Source organism: Amborella trichopoda, chromosome 2, assembly GCF_054954075.1.
Source record: "Amborella trichopoda isolate Santa Cruz 75 chromosome 2, AtrichopodaSantaCruz75HAP2 v2.0, whole genome shotgun sequence".
Classification (NCBI taxonomy): Eukaryota; Viridiplantae; Streptophyta; class Magnoliopsida; order Amborellales; family Amborellaceae; genus Amborella; species Amborella trichopoda.
Window position 1 is genome coordinate 16,759,747 of NC_142337.1, and position 15,857 is coordinate 16,775,603.

At 37.5% G+C, this 15,857-nt stretch overlaps 2 long non-coding RNA genes across 2 annotated transcripts in view; both read left to right on the forward strand.

Annotated features, from left to right (window-relative positions):
• Nucleotides 1-4,479: 4,479 nt before the first annotated feature.
• On the forward strand, nucleotides 4,480-7,405 carry LOC18445750 (uncharacterized). The gene is made up of 4 exons (XR_016049312.1): nucleotides 4,480-4,782; nucleotides 6,305-6,428; nucleotides 6,521-6,571; nucleotides 6,711-7,405. It is a non-coding gene; the product is annotated as an uncharacterized LOC18445750 (long non-coding RNA).
• Nucleotides 7,406-7,907: 502 nt separating this feature from the next.
• The window catches only part of LOC148783133 (uncharacterized), a 53,101-nt gene continuing 45,151 nt past the window's right edge, over nucleotides 7,908-15,857 (forward strand). The window contains exon 1 of the long non-coding RNA XR_016049313.1: nucleotides 7,908-8,001. This is a non-coding gene — a long non-coding RNA (uncharacterized LOC148783133). The remainder of the gene's footprint in view (nucleotides 8,002-15,857) is intronic.

Below are 15,857 nucleotides of genomic sequence, written 5' to 3' on the forward strand. Positions count from 1 at the left end.
GTAAAATTGGTTTTGGAACCATCTTCAAATTCTAACAGATTGAAAGTTATGACCCTATTTATGGTCAGACATCACTGCCTGAAATTACAGGAAATGTGAGCAGTGATACTAATATTGTCATTCTGTGATACTGATATTATCATTCTGTCAAACTGATTCTATCATTAAGTGATACGGTTACTATCATATTGTGTAACTGATGCGATGACACTATGAATATGCCACTGTGATATTGATAAGCCGGACTGATATTGACTCTGACCATTACACAATGGGCCACCCATTGGTAGTGGGTAATGTGATACTGTTTTATATTGTGAGATACTGTGGTACTGACCACCATGCAATAGGGCACCCATTGGTGGTTGGATACTGCTCTGTCGACAACTGTTGACTATACCTCGACCCCAATGATAGGACTGGGGTTGGGAAGGGAACCGTGTAATAGGATGGGTCGCTCCCCCCAAATGTTATGGGCACTATGCATTGGAACACCCAGTGGTAGTGTAATGCCCTCTCGCCTAGAGAGCATAAGGAGAGAGTCGTGTCTTGCAAGGCCATTGCCTATTGAAAACCCTAAAGCGTGCTGGGGACATGTGTGTGTGAGGGCATTACGAAATGGGATACCCACTTGTCATTGTCATCTCTCCTGAACGAGGGTAGAGGTTCCATGCTACAGGATTTGCTTGACCTGATCTACCAAACTTCTATTTCAAGAATAGGCTTCTCTAGCTCTCACTGCGTGAACTATTAGTCTTAATGTCTGCTTAAAATGAAATGATTTATGATTTATGCACTACATGTTCCTAATTATTGAACTGTGTTTATTCTTATACTGTGAGAGTATTAAAGAGCATCATAGAGGGAACTTTCTTAATATCTCTGTAAATTAGTGAGCACTGTTAACTACTATCATCGTTTATAGTGTTGAAATGCAAGGGTGTAGATCTGCTTACTGGGCTGTTAGCTCATCCCTTTTTCCCATGATTGTAGAGTGATAGTCTTGATTTGAAGGACGGACAATGGGCTTGCGCACCGACCGTGTGAAGCTTGGAGGTTTGGAGAAAAGATCCTACAGAAGTTTTTCATAAGTAGATGTTTAGTGGCTGCGTCGTTGAGGTGTTTATAGCTTTGTTTTGTGGGCCAGTAGTGCCTTGAACTGATTGTAAAAGCATTTTTTATGAATGAATGTATAAATGGTTATGAATTTTCTTTTTTCTTGAATATTTGTCTTATTTGGATTTTAGTTTTTTTTCATGGTTTGCTTTGATTACGCACTTCTAACACGCGTTGAGCCACTCCCACCTGAGTGACGTTCGCGACCTCCGGTCGCGATCTCGTAATCCAGTAAGGCACTGTAGGGGTCAAGGGGGGGGGGGGGGGGGGGGTGACACTTCTGCCTTCCCAACTACTATGTTCTTGCCTTTTTCAATCAAATCAATGGGAGATATCCTACTTTTAATCACTGTAACTCCCCCTACTAAATCTTCCTTAAGGACCTTACTATCTTTCACAACATTAGAAAGGACATTTAGGTCCCTTGCCCACCCAATAAGACTAGAATTAGAGCTTGAATTAATTAACTTAAATGACACAGAGGTAACATAAGCACATTTTAAGATAATTTTATGTTATCAATATGACAGGCAGCTTTCTCAATCTGTCTTTTTTTAATTGTGATTCAAAAAAAAGAACCTCACACTAGGGACCTTTGTGATTGGTCCACGTTTTCCTCATTTATTTTTCTCTACAGCAGAATTGTCTGAGGTCGCCATTGCTGTCTTTGGTTTCTGAATCTTGTACACTTTGAAATTCTTGGAAGAACCTTTTCCCAATCTTTGATTAACTACAGTCCACTCCTCCTTATCACTATAACTGCTATTGCCCTGGGCCACCACCTTATTGTGGGCCACATGGTCTTTCAAATGATGCCCTTTAACCATCACCTCAACCCAAAACTCATATGAGAAACTCATCTGAGCCAACCTTTAGCCTAATCTTTTTGAGGAAAGGCGCATCATTGCTACTAAGAATCTTGACCCTCACACAAGATAAATCATTGCTTTGAATAAGGTTCCAATCAACTTCTACAATTCATCATAACATTTAGCCACATATTGAAAAACACTAATGTTCTAGGTATATAAAAGGATACCCCAAAACCTTACCCAAGAAATAGATTTAGGAATGAAGGAATTATGTATATTTAGCCTCCATAATTCAAGAGACATAAGTCTACTCCTAACTCTCCAATGGATATGAGATAATACCTTTTCTGCATCAACTTCTGAACCCAGCTAAAACAAGATTCTATTATTGCAAAAAATCTTTACCTTAGGCTCATAAGATAATCTCCATGGCCTCTTTGCCTAGTTCTCAAGCCCAAAAATATCATTTGATGGTGGCAAAAAGAACCTACAACAAGAGCACAACTTTTATTCACCGTTCCTTCATGTACATTCGAGATTTCTATGTTGGAGGGGCTTATCTTAATCATATCTAAGATGCAAATGGAATTATTATTTTTCTGGATTGATTGTTCAAACAGAAGAGAGTGCCTATACAAAACTTGGGGTAATGCAAATGCCATATGCTCCACCGTAACCCAAGGGCCTACAACATCTCCTTCAAGATTAATTCCTCCGATGACCTCCATTTTCTCATCTCTCTCTATGTTAACATTCATCTGATTGAAACATGAGTACTATAGGCACATCTATAAGGTCACAATCTTATACTATTTGCACCAACAAATCCTTTAGAAGAGAGTGTTCCACTGTTGGAGAACCCTCCAAGTGATCATTTGGAGCTCGAGATGTATGGATATGAAGAAAAAAAAAATTCAAATCACACCTACGTAGACCTTCTCATAGAAATACAAAAACATATGACCTACTTCCTACAATCCATCCTAAACCTTGGAGTAGGCTCTGCAAGATCAACAACCATAGTTGCACGGAGCACGATAGATTTCCCCGATACAGTCATTTGGGAAGTCCCTCCGAGGACGACTCCCATGCAATTATTGCGAGAGCTAGAGTCTGCAGCTAAATCATCGTATCCATATACCTGCTTGCAACCTATGCTCCGCCATCAATTCCAAGTTGAGGGACCTAGGGTTTAGCATCCTGATCCAACAACTAACGAAGGGGATAAGTTTTATTGGGAGTTTATATTGGATGCGATTCAACTGGTGGAGACTCTTGGAACAACTAGAGTAAGAAGTCATTTTAAAAACAAGAAATGGACTCAGAGAACGCCATCGAGAGCACAATAGCCCCCCACCATTGTAGCCATAAAGACCACCCAATAGGAGCGGATGCTTAAAGGATTGAATGGGAAAGACGAGTTTCCGACCGGTCGTAGTACGCAGTTGACTGAGGAGCAAAAGGAGGAAACCACCCAAGGAGGGGCTCGCGTCTGATTAGCTAGTTGGTGAGGCAATAGCTTACTAAGGCGATGATCAGTAGCTGGTCCGAGAGGATGATCAGTCACACTGGGATTGAGACACGGCCTAGACTCCTACGGGAGGCAGCAATGTAAATCTCGAAAAAAGAGATTGGTTCAACGGATAGACATGTACCATCTGCTAAACTAGTGCTACTGGGATGGAGCTGTAAGCAACGAATGTCGTTCCCCAGTACCAACATTAACACAAGTAGCATGTACAACTGATAGAACCTGATGTCTCTCACATAGGAATAGTAACAAATTATTGGAAATATCTATTTTCAGGATTTGTAAATATTTATAAAGCTTCTCTATTTATATTATTTTGAAAATATTAAATTTCATATATAAGGATAAAAATAGATTTTAAATCTAATAATAAAGTTTTCGACACGAAAATACACCTCGAATCAAATTTTTAGAAGTCTGCCTTATTGTTCCCTTATAAAAGGGTGACTTGTAAAAACCTCACCCATGATAATAAAAGGGAAAAGTTTCTATACTTCTTCTACAGCATAGAAGATCTATGCTTCTTCTTCCATCCAGCCGTTTAATTTTGATCTAGAGAGCCATTCACCGTTTGATCTTTTATCCGACTTCTCAAAGTATTTTATTTTTAGTTTGTTTTATACAAATTGTATGAATATGAAAGTTGGTACGTGCTATTTTCTCATTGGGACGTACCTATGAAAAATATTAAAAATATTTTTTCGATAAAATATAATGACCAAAACATCTCTTGAAACTTTCAAGGATATTTTGGTTATTTTATTTTATTGAAAATATGTTTTTGATATTTTCGCTAGTGCGAGTTTAATAGAAGATTGGACGTCCAAAATTTGGTGTGAAAATAATTTATAGAAAACAAAATAAAAATAAAATAGAGTAAAAACGTGACATTTTGATTGGGGCAATCTAAACCCTCCATACAGAATGGAAGGTTGGATAAGGGGAAGTATATGAGTTTTATGTTGGAAGGCCAGCATAGAAAGCTTGGCCATAATAAAAATGAGATTTCTTCGTAAAGTGAGTTTTCTTCATAATTTTTCCCAACCAAAAACACTAAGTGCTAAAATGGAGAACGATTCAGTAACTATATGCTAAAATGCAGAGCCGGTCAGTAACTGTTCGGCAAGAGCCGTTGAAAATGGAGACAAATCGTTTCTCTTACAATTTGTAGATATGGAAATTTTTTATCGGGGCTATCTAGATCCCGTTTTAGATGAAGTGCACGGGGTTTGAAAATTGAAACCCCATTTCTCTTTTTAGTTACTTATTCTTCTTCAACTGTTGATTGGGGATTTCAATAAGAGAGCAAGCAGAGATTACCAGGTTCAGTACATCTTCACTTTCTTTGTGTAACTTCCTCTGTCATTTCTTATTCTATGTTATTCTATTTTTTTCTTTGGTTTTTTTGGTATACATTGGTGCTGGATTGAAGATTGGTGGTGTTTTAGGTTTTCAAAGAAGTTGCCTTACTAGGTTTTGGGGACCGAACAGAAACCCTAGAATGGGATTTTGGTGTGGATTGAGGTTGAATTGCTTTAGCTAAGGAGTCTTTTAAGACTATGAGTTTTCCCTTTGGCTTGTTTTCTTGATTTTATCGACCTGGTTGCGTTATTGTATATTCTATGCAGCAGTCATTGTTATTCACTTTGAGGTCCTTTTAATTTAAATTTGGTTACAATGGAAGAGTAATGGTGGTTAAATATAATTTGTGTTTTTTTTTTTTTTTTTTATTTCCGGTTATAACATGCAAACTCCATGGATTCTTCTTCAAAAAAAAAAAAAAAACTCCATGGTACTGTAATGGCATTCCTAGGGGACGTACATATTTAAACCAGATGCTCACTGCCACTACTGGCTGGTTGTGTGATTTGGGACTATTGAAATTTCAACAACTCTCTGGTAATTAATACTTAGTGAGACCTGTTTTTAGTTAAATTGCATCCTTGAAAATCTGTGGAGTGAAATTCTTGATCAACAATGGGAGGCTGAAGTTGTTGAATCAAAGTAATGTTAGGTACCTAACCAATACACCCCAAATCCCTTGGGTGATCGAAATGGGGAAAGTTGGGCCCTTAAACCACCTAGGATTGTAACATATCACCACCACGCTCCGTAGCTGACGTCCTTGGCAGCTCTCACTCTATGGTGGCTCTCAACTCTGTGGCGGCTTTCACTCTGATTCAGGTAGACCTTTCCATAGGTAGCCCTTTCCATAGGTAGCCCTTTCCTAGGGCGACATCCTCAGCGCGGCTCTCACTCTATGGTGGCTTTCACTTTTTCAGGTAGCCCTTTCTATAGGTAGCCCTTTCCACAGGTAGCTCTTTCCTAGGATTTGAACCTGGGTCACAATGGTTGCTCTGATACCAAATGTTAGTTACCTGACCAATATACCTCAAAACCCTTGAGTGATGGAAACGCCAAAAGTTACGCCCTTAAACCACTTAGGATCATAACAAGTAAATGAAGGTATCTCATAGCAACGGAAGACTTTAATGTTTCAATTAAATTTATTGTATTTCCTCCTTTTTTGGTTGTCTACAGTATATTTATTTTGAGTGTATGTTTAATTCGTAGAAGAAAATTTCGTTGGTTCCTTAGGTAAGAATCTTGCTGTTTGTCAAATAGGTTTTTTGCTCAAACTAGGCTCTGCAATTGAAACCTTTTATGTAATCATGGTGCCATGTACAGGCCAAACATGGAAAATGCAGTTACCAATAAATCTCTCATCTACAGTTTACCAGTTCAGAATATGGGGGAAGGATACTTTGATTTTGTCAAATACGTTTTTTGCTCTAACTAGGCTCTGCAATTGAAACCTTTTATGTAATCATGGTGCCATGTACAGGCCAAACATGGAAAATGCAGTTACCAATAAATCTATCATCTACAGTTTACCAGTTCAGAATAACGGGGAAGGATACTTTGATTCATCAAAACTATCATGGTCCCAGATATCAGAAAGAGGAAAGGTAGTAGATGTTGCAGTCATTCCTTTCGATAGAGTTGATGATTTTGTTAATGGTGAATCAAGGCACAAGAAATGCCCCACTAATTTTTTCAGGAGAAGCACCCGAAAGAAGAATACGAAAATGGGCAAAGGGATCGATATTACGTAAGTCCAAATGTTACATACTTACTCAATTGTCAAATCCTCTAATGCTTTACATGGTTTTTATGATCATGGAGCATAAATAATATTTGGCATGCATAGTCCTCAACTCATATTTATTATTGTGTGATTGCATTTTTAGTTACATGTGTTCATATGGGCGTAAGGACTATAGACCTCAGAGCACTGAACAAGAACTGGATGCTCATAGTGATGCACAAGTTCAAAAGAATGTTAGGTCTGAATCAAATGTTCGGAAGCGGAGGAGACTGGGACGAAAAAGAGGGTGTCTGTGCACTTTCACTATTTCCCAATTGCCTGACAGCCATATGAATGCTGTTATCAAATACAGGGAAAGAAGACATGTGGATAAAAATGGATGGCCTTGTCATGGTCCCGATGACCCTACAACACGCGAGGGCTACTTCCTTTGATATTATATAGATAGCAAAAACCCATCTTTCTCTTTATGATCCACCATGTTACAAGTATATATGAGCTCTCATATGGAAGTGTGGAGAAACTTTGAATTCTACTGTAGAGCCCACCAGAATGGTCAGGGTATCCTGTATTTAAAAGCTTCGCAAACTGAATTAGCTTTGTGGTGTACAGGCACTCAGTCGATGAAGGTTTTGAATTTGGAACTTTGTTTCTTGTTCCTCATAGTCTTGTCAGTGTTTGGTTTTTGCCAAATTGGAATGTAAACGGGAGACATTTTGAACTTTTTATTCAGGGATCATGTCACTATGAAGCTGTCAAAGACACTGATGTTAAAGTTGTGTCAGATGACTTGAGCTTGTACATTTCTTTGATGATGTTTTTAGTTTTTAACCCAAATGGCTGCAAGTCTCTAGTTCAGTCCTTTGACCATAAGTTGATTCGTTCTATATTTCATTTTCTTTGTCTTTAACACTGGATTTGATGATGTAACTGTGTTTTTTGTATGGATACTTCTCCTGTATTGAGTGTTTTATCATTTGTTTGGATTATCATCCCCTGATCTGGGGATTAAATGGAACATGGCTTTTAGAAATATGTCAACCAATCGATATTTTTATGTAATGGTAGGAATTGTATTATATTCAAGAATATGCATAACGGATAATATTTTCTCTGACTGATAATTATAATGGACAAATCTTTTGATTTTGTTTTTTTTGAACTTTGATACCAGGCCATAAATACACAGACATACACACATACAGAGGGAGGGAGGGATGGAGGGAGGGAAAGAGGGATGGAGGAGGAGGGAGGGAAGATGGGAGGAGGGTTGGGAGTGGAGGGAAGGTGGGGCAGGGGGTGGGTGGGGAGGAGGGAGGTAGTCATATGGTTAAATACGGGGAGGGAGGGAGGAAGTCATATGGTTAACCCTGCACAAAAGCATCCAAAATTTGCATTAATCCCCGAAAGCCAGCAAAGGCATGATCTTCCAGGTTCTTGAATCCCATGTTTCACATTTCTTTGCTACTTCTTGGGTCAATAAAAATATCTTCATCTTTGTGATCCTTAGAATCAAAATTTTTGCTAGATTAGACTTGGATCATAGTGATCCAGGTCAATGCTAGCTACCTCTGTTCAATAAAATATCAGTAAAAGAAAGACCTGGATTATTGTGTGAATCAAGTTTCCTGTCCTTATGGAAAGTCTATGAATTTAGATCGATAACTTGAATATCATCAGCGATCATTGTTCCATTTGAGCATCAGATCTTAGAGCGTACACCTGGTTTGGCAATTTTGTTAAGTGCAGCAATACATCATCGCCACCTTGTTTTCTTGGCTCTCCTCTAATTTCCGTACCATTCATCATTTATCTCGCCCATGATGGATGACTGGGTTTGGCCTGGGCCGGCTCAGCTTAGGTCCAATCCCACCATGTAAATGGGCTGCTTTGGCCCAGCCTGGTCCAATAACAAATCCGGCCTTTCTGGTTGATCCCGGTCTGAACCATGACAGCCAAGTTTGGACCACGCCTGAATTTTTGGGGCCATGTCAGGATGGCTTTGATCTTTATACATAAAAAAACTAGTTGTATATACTACGGTATTCTGTTTATAGCCATTAGTTGAGTGGTGCCATCGTAGTGATTAGTAACCTGGTTTTGAGGGTTCATTTCCAATCCCAACCCTAGCATCACATTGAATGACCTAACTGCTCTGTCAAAATCAATTATGAGAGGACATTGTGGTAATTTGTACATGTTGTATTAATTAGAATATAATGTATATAATATAATAACTAAAAATGGCCTGGTCCGACTTGCGCAAGCTACTCAGGCCCAAGGGACTGAGCAACTAAGGCCTGAGGCTGGGAATCTTGGCCCGGGGCCTACCCGACAAACCTGAGCACCAAAGCCCAGCCTGAATCGGGCTGGAGGGAACTGACCCTACCCTAGTTAGTAGGGTCTTTCTGTCCTCCTATTGCAGTCAGGTGCACTAATTTTTAATCGACTGTTGAAAATGCCACCATCTGAGTTCCAGCCATATGATTTTCATCATCACAAGATAACAATGTTACCTGACAAATGCTACGAGATTGTGACATTAAAGATTTTCAATCTGACCCACTAAGTAGGTACTAGTCTTGAAGTCCTTTGAGTTGGAGGTCCCAATGTTTGAGACCAGTTCAAACGTTCTCTAAGCTGAACTTCTATATGATCACTACTTTGAGCGATATCCAATACCCATCTATGAATTGCCAATCTTATTTGAATGTAATCCCCAAGGAGTGTCAGATCCAAATATCCTTATCAGGTGACTCTACTGGAGTCACCTGATAAGGACTTCTCAGCATTTCAATTGTTAAATGTAGGATAGGCTCCTACAATGATGTCGCAACACTTGGCCTACACCACATCAGCTAAAGGTACTAGCCATCATGTCCTTAGTGTTTGGATACTGGGCAGGAGAGGGAGAGACTATATCACATATAGGTGTACTTTTGGGTTAGAAGTGGCTTAGTTATCAGAAGGTCCTGGACAGTGGGAGTTTGATGTAGCATGAACACTGAATAGTGAATAATCTTTCCATTCGTCCAAGAGCACAGATTATTGTACAACATTGCAAATTCAAATAGGGAAACCAAGTAGGTAAATTACTCCAATGAATTATGTTGTCAAAAATTTCTTGAGACTATCAGCCTTTGTGCTGCCTGTAGTTGATGCGGTAGCTTCGCTTGATGTCATTGTTCCCATGCACAAAAAGTTCCAGGTCGGCGCTTGGAATCGTGCCCACTACGTCCTAGAGTTGAGCTTGAGAAAAATTCTTTCTGAAGTGGTGGTTCCGCAAAGGATGCCCTTATATAAAGAAATTTATTGTCCTTTTCACCCCATATGAACAGTTGACTGGCAGTGAATTAAACAGACAAATTTGGAATTTCCTTTTTTAGTAAAATGTCCTATAAAGCTATGTTCTGATTTATGCTGGTGAGTCATTGATTCTTGATCCTTTGTCATGATTCTGTCAAAATCATTGCTCCTCCAAAATTATGCTTGCAAATGACGTGGAGTTCTTGTGCTCCATGTCATTCTTCCAGTAATTGTATTTGGTTTGTAGTATTTCTTGATTTTGAGGTCTTGGATGTTGTTTCTGATATTTATTTCGTAGACATATTTCTTAATCATCATTTATTGGATATGGTTACTGGATATGTTCATTTAGCTATGCATTCTTCGAGTCATGTTAGGTATTTCAATATGCATAAATTAATAAATTATGGATATAGATTTATTAATATGGATTCAACTTGGATGGGTGATGTTCGATTTGTTCATGGATTTCCAATTTTCCATGTCAATGTAGTGTTAAATATCCATGTGAATATAGTTTCAGATATTCATGTTACTTATTGCGGGTTGTTACTGTTTCAACATGCATATCAAGCCACGGTTAAGGTGGTGCATGCAAGCATCCAGATAGATAAGAACCTTGTAGTGTATACGACCCTTAGCTTGAAGGTTAAGGATGGGCAACAAAGGGGTGGCAACTTGGACCGTACCGGGCCGGACCTTACTATGTTTCAGATGGACCTAGACCCAACTTGGACCCAGGTTGGGTCCAAGTCATTTCGACCCCGCCCGACCCGATCAGACCTGACCTGCTGGATCCAAATCTCAGACCCAGATGCGGACCTGGACCCGGACCCTAACCCGGAACCAAACCCGGACCCGGACCTGGACCTAGCCCCGGACCCAATCCTAGAAAATTTTTATATAAATGAAAAAAACCTCAAAATTATAGGGCCGACCGGAAGAAGGAAACTCGGGATGAATTCAATCATTTCCTAATTTAGTCAAAAGAATTTGTTATTTCTCATTGGAGATTGAAGTGTTTTATATACTTACCGGAGCAAAAAATAAATAAAACTTTTGCTACTTGAGATGGGTGTGATATCCACGTTCTACTTGAAATGGTTTAATAGGGCTGTAGAAGTAAATCCTCACCTCAAAACTCATCTTGATACTAAACCAGATCAAGCCCGGGATCTTATTGGAAATGGGAAGATGTAGGATAGGCGGCCAACCTCTTGGAAAGAGCAATGTGCACGCCTACTAAGCGAAACTTTCTTAAAGAGCTTGGGTTGGTTCCTTTTCAGTGCCCGACATGCCCTTAAGTAAATGTTGGGGCAAGGCACGCCCAAGGATTGTACTTGTAGTTTGGTGTTAGAAAATCTTCAAATCGATCATTTCGACCTTGACTATTATAGCTGCAAAAAAAAATCCTCACCTTGATACTAAACTAGATCGAGCCCGAGACCTTGATATTAAACTAGATCGAGCCCGAGATCTTATTGGAAATGGGAAGATGTAGGATAGGCGGCCAACCTCTTGGAAAGAGCGATGTGCATGCCTACTAAGCAAAACTTTCTTAAAGAGCTTGGGTTGGTTCCTTTTCGGTACCCAACAGGCCCTTAATTAGATGTTGGGGCAAGGCATGCCCAAAGATTGTAGTTCTGGTGTTGGAAAACTTTCAAATCGATCATTTCGACCTTGTCCATTATAGTTGCAGAAAAAAATCCTCACCTTGATACTAAATCAGATCAAGCCCGGGAACTTATTGGAAATGAGAAGATCAAGGATAGGCGGCCAATCTCCTGGAAAGAGCAATGTGCATGCCTACCAAGCAAAACTTTCTTGAAGAGCTTGGGTTGGTTCCTTTTCGGCACCCGACCTGCCCTTACTTAGATGTTGGGGAATGGCACGCCCAAGGATTACAGTTTTGGTGTTGGAAAATCTTGAAATCGATCATTTTGGCCTTGACTATTTTGGTTGCAAAAAAAATACTCACCTTGATACTAAACCAAATCGAGCCTGGGATCTTATTGCAAATGGGAAGATCTAGGATATGCAGCCAACCTCCTGGAAAGAGCGATGTGCATGCCTACTAGCCAAAACTTTCTTGAAGAGCTTGGGTTGGCTCCTTTTCAGTGCCCGATCTGCCTTTAATTTGATGTTGGGGCAAGGCATGCCAAAGGATTACAGTTTTGGTGTTGGAAAACCTTCAAATTGATCATTTCGGCCTTGATTATTATGGTTGCAAAAAAACAAAAAGGATCTCAAGCCTTCAAAATAACGTATATTGTAACACCTATCTAGATTATCCAATTCACTCTAAAAATAAGTGTTCATGGATTTGCAAGATCTATACAATTTTCTTATCTTGAAATTTCATAGTCGATGTTGGAAATTGATTTTAAAGCCACCATAGAGATTTCTGATGCCCCAACTACTCTTCAGATGAGGATTTGAGATGAGATTTTGCTTTGCTTTTTTATAAAGCCTATATGTGCCCTAGGCAGGCATGTTCCTAGACTGGCTGAAGGTGGGGCCTAGGCACCCAAGGTGCCCGCCTAATTCCACCCTCATTTTTTAAAAAATGGAAGGCCACCTTGAAAATAAAAATAAAAAGTTAAGGCCTAATCAAGGCTTTTCTCTCTTTCTCAATTTGTTCTCTGTACATATTAGAAGCACATCAAGTACATAGCCTCTAAGGTTCGATGGGAGGCTTCTCTCTCTCATACACGGACCCACTGCTCTCTCTACATGTCATAAGAAGAAAAAGAAGAAGATGATTTTCTAGGTATTCGATGTGAGGCCTCTCTCTCTCTCACGGACTCATTGTGTGTGTGAGAAGGAAAAGAAGATGGTCGCCAGGTTTCGAGACCTTGCTTACCCCACACAAGGACCCTTGTGCTTATCTCTCTATATATAAGATACGAAAAAAAAAGAAGATAACCTTTAAGTGTTCATGTGAGGCTACACACACAAACACGTCGCACACACACAATATATGCCCTTCCCACCCCCTAACACCTTAGGGCCGCCTAGGTATCTGAGAGCCTGTGTAAGCAGCCACCCGACCGCCTTGGTAGTCAGGACCCTTAGGCAGCCACCTCCGACTTCTTTATCAATGTTTGTCAAATTATTGTAAGGGATCGTACACTATAAGACCGTTCGTTTTTTATACAAGGAGGTCAAAATCACTCGTGGTCATCATGTGTGAAATCTAACATCTTAAAATGTATCGCAATATTTGAAAAAATTTTATTTTTGGACTTTGTGCTCAGTCAATGACTCACCTCCAATCATCCAATTTCACATCTGACGACAGGTAATGATTATGACTTCTTTATACCAAAAGTAAATGATCTTAATTTTATACATTTTCTCATTATAATTGTAATTATTTTCATGGAAAGGGAAATATGATATTAAGTAATTTTTATTTCTTATTGATAATTATGTTAACTTCATGAGGAAATAATTTGAATTTAAAAATGATTAGCTATAATGTACATTAGTGGTTGGGGTACATTAGATTTGTGCTTTCTATAAATTCTTTCATTTTATTTATTATTATTATTATTGTTATTATTATTATTATTGTTATTATTGTTATTATTGTTATTATTGTTATTATTGTTATTATTATTATTATTGTTATTATTGTTATTGTTGTTATTGTTATTATTATTGCTATTATTATTATTATTATTATTATTATTATTATTATTATTATTATTATTATTATTATTATTATTATTATTATTATTATTATTATTATTATTATTATTATTATTATTATTATTATTATTATTATTATTATTATTATTATTATTATTATTATTATTATTATTATTATTATTATTATTGTTATTGTTGTTATTATTATTATTATTATTATTATTATTATTATTATTATTATTATTATTATTATTATTATTATTATTATTATTATTATTATTATTATTATTATTATTATTATTATTGTTGTTATTATTATTGTTATTATTATTGTTATTATTATTGTTATTATTATTATTATTATTATTATTATTATTATTATTATTATTATTATTATTATTATTATTATTATTATTATTATTATTATTCTTATTATTGTTATTATTATTATTATTATTATTAACATTATTATTATTAATATTATTGTTATTATTATTATTATTATTATTATTATTATTATTATTATTATTATTATTATTATTGTTATTATTATTATTTTTTATTATTATTTTTATTATTTTTATTATTAATATTGTTATTATTATTATTGTTATTTTTATTAATATTGTTATTATTAATAATAATAATAATAATAATATTATTATTATTATTATTATTATTATTATTATTATTATTATTATTATTTTTATTATTTTTATTTTTATTATTTTTTATTTTTAAAAAATTTTGTGGTAATGCAGATTGAGTGGGCGTGATGTCTGTTAGCAATGTATTTTTGGCTAGATGTTTTCTCATGACAAATTTCACTCTTTGGAGTAGGTTTAAAAACTAGATCGAGGACCAAGATGGGCCACCTAAAAATCCATATTAATTGGTGGATTGGCGATCCAGATCAAAGAATCGGCTGAATCAGCAAGTTCCGGCCCAAAACAAATTTTTTTTAAATCACTAAAAATAGTGTTTTTTGAGTTTCCAAAACATTAAGGGTAGTGCATTATGTATTTTTATTATTTTACAAAAATATGTGAATATTGGAACATTGTTTTTTTGCCTGGATGTCTGTTTACTAATCATTCATATTACTAAAAAAAGAGCTTACAATCATCATGAATACGTAGTTCAAAATGAAGCATACAACAATCAAAATATAACCTAATAGCAAAACAAAAAGTGGCATCATTCTTCCTCTTCATCGTGTTATCTCATTGAATTGTCTCGACATTTCATTGAGCCGATCCATGTACGCTTCAGAATCCTCGATCCTGATTTGACTATACCTGCATTCCCTACGGTTAGAGAAATGCTCTTTTCCTAGCCCAAAGTCCCTACAGCTTATCCACCCCTTGTCATGACCCCCTCTCTCTTGCACACCCCTCACATTCTTGCTCGCACCCACCCTCTTGTTACTGCATCTTGGGTACGTACATCCTGGTTGGGATTAAGGTTGCCTCATAATCATAATATCTCTTATTTCCTCCTATACCCCATTCTTACTCTCCTTCAACAGGAGCAACACCATCTACATCTCCAACAAATTGCTCAAATGTCGGTGGGGAAACTGCTTCTGCTTCTCCTCCTCCCCGCTCATCAACATCTTCTTCTTCACATTCCTCACCAATTGCCTCGGGGAATGATCTCTTATGCAACACTTGAAGGTACTTTAGTTCCGCTCACATCTAGTACTTGAACATATATTGGAGAGCGCCTTGATTGCTATCCTCTTTAAGCGATGTACGTCTCCACCATGACACTCAGCTGAAATGAGAGGTAAAGTACATCGTAAGAACGTGCCAAAATATTATTGTAGACACCGCATTTTAAAACTGGTAAATTATGTGATATTCCTAAACCCTTATGACCATACTATCCTAGTCAACCCCCAGACCATAGACCACTATAGTCCATACTGACTGCCTTGTAATCCAGAATCCTGAAGAAAGCCCTGTTTTAATAAAGAAATCTTTAAAAATAGCAAAAGACCTCATTTTGATGTAAATTTTGGCAGGCAGCATCATAAGAGCCCATAGATAACCTCAGAACTGGAAATTTTCCATTTTGGGCAGTTTTGGTTTGGGCGACACTACTAGTGTCGCCTAGCCTAGCATCGCCCAGCCCATACTGATCCAAATTGGCTGATTTTTGGCAAGTAGCATCTTGACAGCCATTAGATCCCTCAAGAACTGGAAATTTGCCATTTTGGATAGTTGTGGTCTGGGCGACGCCAATAGCGTCGCCTAGCCCAAACTAATCCAAATTGGCTGATTTTTGGTAAGCAGCATCCCGACGATCCCAAAATCACCTTAGACTG